We start from the raw sequence: 7,718 nt of genomic DNA, 5'->3' as shown, positions 1-7,718 counted from the left end.
TTTCAGGCTCCCAGGGAATAAATAGTTTTCTTTCAATCATTATAGTTTTGGGTTTTTTTTTACTCCCAGGTAGCCTGAAAGTTACTACTGCTGCTTTTTGATTCTAAAGCTAGGAAGGAAAACCAAGATTACAAATACAAGAAAAAGAAAGGGAAAGGGAAGGGGAAAAAAAGGAAAGGAAAGGAAAGAAAGCAGGAGAGCAGAAGGGAAGGGAAGGGAAAGGGGTGAAAAACAGCGTTAAAAAAAGAAAAAGAGTTGGAGGGGAAAAGAGAGGGCATTCGGGAGGAGCGGTCCTGCCTCAGGTCCTTCCCCGCCCTGGGGCGAAGGACCCGTTTGATGCCCGGGAGGGACTGCAGCTCCCGGTGGCGGGGGACGGAGCCGTGGCTGTCAGCCCGAGACTCCAACTCCCGGCAGGCCCTGCTGCCGGCGCGGCGTGTGACGCAACGGCTATCGCGGCACATGAGTGGCTACCAGCCCGAGACTCCAACTCCCGGCAGGCCCTGCTGCCGGCGCGACGTGTGCCGCAACGGCCGACGCTGCCCGGGATTTTTCTCTAAATCGGCAGTAAATACAGCTGAGTAAAATTAGCTTGGTTTTCTTCCTTCTTTTTTAACTGAATTGTTTTTATTAAAAATACTATTTGAATATGTAGAAAAAGTGGGGATGTCCTGTACTATATCCTAGCTTTTCTTGTTTATAGGGTGCTCAGAAAACATGCGTCCCTTAGAGTCCCTCAGAAAGGTTCTCAGTGCGATCTCTACCAAGGTATGTATTTACTAATAAGTGATCCCTTTAGATATTTGCCTGTGTACCTTTTCCTGTAATTCAGAGCTTGCGTTCTGTGGGTTTTATGATAAACCTGTAAAATATGTAAGAATGCTTTTGCAAGTCTGAATCGTTGAAGGCAGCAGTAAGTGGATTTAGAGCCTGTTCTTGACCAGACAACGGGAAAAAGTGTGACTTTGATGCTGAACTTGTTTTTTTCATTTTTCATTTGACTTGTCTGGAATGATTTAGGAATAGAGAGAGCTAGAAAAAGAGAGAAATGGAATTGATTATGGAGCACTCCTCAAATGCTCACCACGATTCAGTGTAGAGCCGAAGTGAAGGGTGATGGAACAGAGCTCTGTGCTTTAGAAGGAAATAAATTTAAACCTGACCTCCGCACAGAGTCTCACTAACTTCTTTTGTTTTAAAATACAAAATATTATTAGGAAGTGTTGGAAGTTAGTGTTTTGGGAAAGAAACGGCAGTTCCACAGAACATTCCATTTAACAGAGGCTCTGGGAACGATTCATGTTGTAACTGCTGTCACTGCAATCAGTTGGTGGTTCAGCCTTGAAATGTGCACTTGCCCTTCTATAAAGCACTGTTTTGTTTGCCTTTCAGTGCTATGAGTCTTGATAAATTGGAGAAGAGCCCAAGAGAAATTTTTCATCCCTTGATATAAAAGGTAGGAAGTGACTTTTTTTGGTTTGGTTCTTTTTCTTTATTATTTCCTGGAAATAAAAGTAATTAAGTATAGGTACTACTGGTTTGTTTCTTCCAGTAGCAGATGATAACAATAGCAGTAGTAATAGTAAAAATAATAATAGAAATAATAATAATAGCAATGTAATACTACCTAAACTGTCTTTATCCATTGAACTGGCCATTTCAAATCAAAACTTCTAAACACAAATCAAACCATCATCCTCGTACAGTCTTTCACAGCAGTGGGCTATAGATCCTGGTTTTGTTGACAGGATTTATTGGTTCTGGAATAGCAAGAGGGAAGTACAAGCCTAACTACTTCTAGCTCACAGACCCATCCAGTGAATACTGCTTTGTGTTTTGGTGGGCTTGTGATGACTTTGAAATCAATTGCTCATTCCAGTAAAAAAAATTAATGTTTTTTTGAACCTGACAGCAGAAATAACTTTAGGCACCAACTTAATAATAACAGATCACCAATTTAAGTTCATAATTTTATGCTGTACTATCAAAGTTTAAAGGTAAATTTTTACTTATTAGGAGATGGTATAAAGTGTATGTTCCAATGTGTTGGATGTATGCAAAGGTACATACGTACCCGAAAGTCCTTAGAGGAAACAAATTTTTACGTCTGCTGTTTGATTGTTTATCATACAATATTTGGTTTTATTTCCCAGGGATCGGTGAATTTTAACTTTGGAGTCCTCTGTGCTAAGGATGCTCAGCCTACAGATGATGAAATGTTCAGTAATGGTGAGTTTTTCACCTTCTCTTTAATTGCTATGCTGATCTGAATAAGAAAAAAACAAAAGCGAGAGAAAAAAAAAGGATGGTTTATTATTTTTTACGCTGTTATGTTTGTTTCCTCAGTATTTGCTGCAGCTCTGCGAACCCAAGCTTTGGGTTCCTTCTGTCCCACTGGGAGTTGCCCAGTTTGGTTGCATCTGGTGAAATTCACCCTGAGACCTTACAGAGCTAGCTCAAACTACGTGAGAGCCATTTGCAGTTCTCTCCAGACACCTGGAGAATGGGTGATGTTTCTGAGGGTCTGGCAAGTATACTTGTATCAAAACTCAGTCTGTGAAATTTCTGGGGAAAACCCTTCTGTGTCCTGAAGGGTTCAAACTCTGGTGAGGATCCAGTTATCAGGTGCTCACCTGGATGGTTCCAGCTCTTAAAGTGAACACTTGTACTCTTACCCTGTAGTTTACATCTATTGTATTTTTGTTATTTTGCAAGATTTTACGGCTTTGCAAAATATTGTGCATTTCACTCTTTGGAACCTCTCAGATCGTTCTTTGGTGCAGCACCATCCCATGGGACACTTGGCTGCCGTCCTGAAGGGGTTGGTCGCTAGAATTGTAAATCCTGGAGAGTTTGTAAGTCTTCTGTCCCCAGGGAGGTACCATGCTTTGTTTACTTTTGTTCTGTTTGTTAGGCGCTGCTTCTCATTGGAAGTATGAATTTCAAACTACCCTGTTCTTATTTTAACTGTTTTCCTGGTTCTCTCCCTACGGCAGGGAAAGACTCTCGTATCCTTGTCGTCGGGCTCGGTGCTGTCCAAGAAGATGCAGAGACTAAAAAAATCATAAGAAGCAAAATATGACTGCAGGGAAAACAAGCTGGAGAGAACAAAAGGTGATATTGTTATCCTTACCCTGTATTAGAAACATCCGCTGTGCTTTGATGCTGGCAGCTGCCAGGGGCTTGTTAGCTCTTTGTAGGCAGGTGTAGGTGTTCACTTGTAGGTTTTTTCTCTGGACAAGTCAATTCAAACTTTGCTAAGCTTATATTTGCAAATTACTCTCTAGCACAGTCCAGCATGACATTTTTGAATGTTGTAAAAATACCATGTTACTTGGAAATTGCTAATGATGAGAAGCTTTAGGGAAAAATAAGATGTCAGGGTTGGGAGATGTGAGAAGAATTTTGAGGGGATGTTAGACTGAAATAAAGCACACTTGAAGCTGGACTGGCACGCTGGCAGATCCCCTATTAAACAGTAGCGCTGAGATTAGGCTGGGGGTTGCCCATTGTTTCTGTAGAAATAAATGTTTTCTGGTCTTCAGAGGTAAGCTGCTTTGAAAAGCTGGAAGGCACAGCATAGTGACAATCCGTGTGCTTCGCATTAAAAATAGATTTCAGAAGGGTCCTAGGCTTTTGTCTTTTCCTAGAAGTCGATGTAATCCTATTGAGGAGTTTTTAATTCTGTGCTGCCATGTCATCGATCAGGGCCCTGTCGTACTAATCATCATACAGATGCAAAACAAAAAATCAGACCCTGTCCCGACCACTTAGAGCCCAGAACACGATTTCCTCAGGCTGCCATTTGTGTGCCATCGGTACTCACCATGGAAGCGAGCTGGGGATTGTTGCACCCGTTGGGAACAAACCGCTTCTCGTCACACAGAAATGGAATTGGGACGACGCCTCAGCCAGCCTCTCTCTCCTGAATCTGCAGCAGAGCAGTTCCAGTCCATGCGGGCAATCCAGTTCCTGACGATCTGAGCGCACGGAGCAGCGCTCAGCTGCTGTGGGGGGCTCAGGGAGGGCAGAGTGTGCATTGTCATCTTCCTGAACCTACAGACGCGAATCAAAGTGAGAAGCCACAGGGTGGAAATCAGTCGCATATATGCTAAATAAAACTTGCAGGTTTTTTTTAAGAATTGTTTTTGCTTGTTCTTTGTTGTGCTTCTGTGCTTAGAAAACCTCCCTTTACAATCAGTTCAATTCATCAATTGAACCTTTGTTTGCAGACTCTCACTGAGCAGAATTTGTTGCAGACTCAGTGCACGCTGTGCAGGCCTCCCGGGAGTGTGAGGAGCTCACGTGTGCTACTTTTTGCTTTAGGACGCTCTGAGGTATTTATTCCTTTTGGGATACATGATGAGAATTCCCAAGAGAGGTAGTTATAAGGTATGACATCGGGAAAAAGCCTGTGTGGTTGGAATGTTGTTGCTGTCAAAAGTTAATTTTTTCTTAGCCAGTAGTTAGCTTTTTGCTTTATTTTTGTGGTATCAATATTTTATTGTTTAAAAAATTCCTTCAAAATAACTTCAGTGGTCGCCCACCAGTACCTTGTTCAGATTTGCCTATTTGCTTGTAGCTGAAATGTTCACATCTTGTTTATCATTCTATTTAAGAAACTGCTGCCCAGCCAACTAATAACTGAATATCCATCTGTCTAGGACACGGGGAGAGGATTTAGGTAATGTCTTTATTTCCAGAAAAAAGTTCCAGTGTAGTTTCTAAATAGAGGAGAAGGGGGTGAAGACTCGGGGCTCTGATGCCGTTGGGGCACCCCAAGGTCCCCAGGAGAGGGGGCCCCACGGCGGTGCAGGAGCAGGTGTGTTCTCATGTAATATTGAACAAATTATAAATATAAATATGAAAATTATAAACATGAAAATATTTTTAAAATACTTAAATAAAGCGGGTTTTCTTTATTGGTCAATAGGCAGTGTTTTGATTGTAAAAATTATAAATGCAAATAATATAAAGGTAGAAATCTAAGTTTAGAAATATATAATAAATACATACAGATAAATATAAAAATTTAAAATATCAGAAAAAATTAGTTGTAGCAGTAGATATTATACATAATTTAAATAATGATTTAAATCTATTTTAAAATTTTATATATATAATATATCATTATTAATGTAATACATCCAAAGAAACGATAAATTAAAATATGAATGTATAATTATACAAAGTATAAATAAAAAATATTTCAGTATCCTTTAAAAGAAGGGTTTTTTTATTTATTTGGTTAGAGACGGGGTTTTTATTTGGAATAATGGAAGTATTATAGAAGTATAAAATTAAATATAGAAATATACAGTCAATATAGAAAGATATTTGTAAAAACACGAGCGAACGACGCCTCTTTCGGCCGAACCAAGGCGAGACCGGCGGAACCTGACGGCCTCGAGCGAACCGAGGCCAGGCTTGCGAGGCTGCCTGAACGGAGCCGAGCTCAGCCGAACCGAGCCCGCTGCTCTCGTGCGCGCTAATTAGCGCGAGTGCGGTCACTGCCCAATGAGCTCCTGTGCCACGCCGCGCTCCCGATCGTGTCCGTGCGATGGCCGGGCCGCCCGCGGGACGCGGCAGCAGGAGAGCCCCGAGCCGGGCGAGTTTAACGTGAGGCGGCGCCGCTTGCCCGCCGTCAGGGAGCCGAGCCGAGGCGAGCTCAGCCGAACGCGGAGAAAGCGGCTCCGAGTTGGGCCGAAGCGAGCCGAGCCGCGCCGAGGGCAGAGAGCGGCTCCGAGTTCGGCCGAAGAGAGCCGAGCCGCGCCGAGCGCACTGATCGGCTCCGAGTTCGGCCGAGGCGAGCCGGGCCGCGCAGAGAGTGGCTCCGAGTTCGACCGAAGCGAGCCGAGGCGCGCCGAGCGCAAAGAGCGGCTCCGAGTTCGGCCGAAGCGAGCCGAGCCGCGCCGGGCGCACAGAGAGGCTCCGAGTTCGGCCGAAGCGAGCCGAGCCGCGCCGGGCGCACTGATCGGCTCCGAGTTCGGCCGAAGCGAGCCGAGCCGCGCCGGGCGCAGAGAGCGGCTCCGAGTTCGGCCGAAGCGAGCCGAGCCGCGCCGGGCGCACAGAGAGGCTCCGAGTTCGGCCGAAGCGAGCCGAGGCGCGCCGAGCGCAGAGAGCGGCTCCGAGTTCGGCCGAAGCGAGCCGAGCCGCGCCGGGCGCAGAGAGCGGCTCCGAGTTCGACCGAAGCGAGCCGAGGCGCGCCGAGCGCAGAGAGCGGCTCCGAGTTCGGCCGAAGCGAGCCGAGCCGCGCCGGGCGCACAGAGAGGCTCCGAGTTCGGCCGAAGCGAGCCGAGCCGCGCCGGGCGCACTGATCGGCTCCGAGTTCGGCCGAAGCGAGCCGAGCCGCGCCGGGCGCACAGAGAGGCTCCGAGTTCGGCCGAAGAGAGCCGAGGCGCGCCGAGCGCACTGATCGGCTCCGAGTTCGGCCGAAGCGAGCCGAGCCGCGCCGGGCGCAGAGAGCGGCTCCGAGTTCGGCCGAAGCGAGCCGAGCCGCGCCGGGCGCACAGAGAGCGGCTCCGAGTTCGGCCGAAGCGAGCCGAGCCGCGCCGAGCGCAGAGAGCGGCTCCGAGTTCGGCCGAAGAGAGCCGAGGCGCGCCGAGCGCACTGATCGGCTCCGAGTTCGGCCGAGGCGAGCCGGGCCGCGCAGAGAGTGGCTCCGAGTTCGACCGAAGCGAGCCGAGGCGCGCCGAGCGCAGAGAGCGGCTCCGAGTTCGGCCGAAGCGAGCCGAGCCGCGCCGGGCGCACAGAGAGGCTCCGAGTTCGGCCGAAGCGAGCCGAGCCGCGCCGAGCGCAGAGAGCGGCTCCGAGTTCGGCCGAAGCGAGCCGAGCCGCGCCGGGCGCACAGAGAGGCTCCGAGTTCGGCCGAAGCGAGCCGAGCCGCGCCGGGCGCACTGATCGGCTCCGAGTTCGGCCGAAGCGAGCCGAGCCGCGCCGGGCGCAGAGAGCGGCTCCGAGTTCGGCCGAAGCGAGCCGAGCCGCGCCGGGCGCACAGAGAGCGGCTCCGAGTTCGGCCGAAGCGAGCCGAGCCGCGCCGAGCGCAGAGAGCGGCTCCGAGTTCGGCCGAAGCGAGCCGAGGCGCGCCGAGCGCAGAGAGCGGCTCCGAGTTCGGCCGAAGCGAGCCGAGCCGCGCCGGGCGCACAGAGAGCGGCTCCGAGTTCGGCCGAAGCGAGCCGAGCCGCGCCGAGCGCAGAGAGCGGCTCCGAGTTCGGCCGAAGCGAGGTGAGGCGCGCCGAGCGCAGAGAGCGGCTCCGAGTTCGGCCGAAGCGAGCCGAGCCGCGCCGGGCGCAGAGAGCGGCTCCGAGTTCGGCCGAAGCGAGCCGAGCCGCGCCGAGCGCAGAGAGCGGCTCCGAGTTCGGCCGAAGCGAGCCGAGCCGCGCCGGGCGCACAGAGAGGCTCCGAGTTCGGCCGAAGCGAGCCGAGCCGCGCCGGGCGCAGAGAGCGGCTCCGAGTTCGGCCGAAGCGAGCCGAGCCGCGCCGGGCGCAGAGAGCGGCTCCGAGTTCGGCCGAAGCGAGCCGAGCCGCGCCGGGCGCAGAGAGCGGCTCCGAGTTCGGCCGAAGCGAGCCGAGGCGCGCCGAGCGCAGAGAGCGGCTCCGAGTTCGGCCGAAGCGAGGCGATCCGTGCCGAAGGGTCGAGTCCAGCCGAATGCAGATGACAATGGCCGAGTTTAGCCGAGTACAGCCGCATTTAGCCGAGCAGCTGTGAGCCTTGCACGCTT

The 7,718-nt window shown here is 50.5% G+C and overlaps 1 long non-coding RNA gene across 1 annotated transcript; it reads left to right on the top strand.

Annotated features, from left to right (window-relative positions):
- Nucleotides 1–519: 519 nt before the first annotated feature.
- LOC132081586 (uncharacterized) lies at nt 520–4,139 on the top strand. The gene is made up of 5 exons (XR_009419692.1): nt 520–765; nt 1,390–1,453; nt 2,151–2,226; nt 2,344–3,111; nt 3,706–4,139. It is a non-coding gene; the product is annotated as an uncharacterized LOC132081586 (long non-coding RNA).
- Nucleotides 4,140–7,718: the final 3,579 nt, after the last annotated feature.

Source organism: Ammospiza nelsoni, chromosome 18, assembly GCF_027579445.1.
Source record: "Ammospiza nelsoni isolate bAmmNel1 chromosome 18, bAmmNel1.pri, whole genome shotgun sequence".
In the NCBI taxonomy this organism is placed as follows: domain Eukaryota; kingdom Metazoa; phylum Chordata; class Aves; order Passeriformes; family Passerellidae; genus Ammospiza; species Ammospiza nelsoni.
Note: the sequence above shows the minus strand (reverse complement) of the source record. Positions and strands in the feature narration are given on the sequence as shown.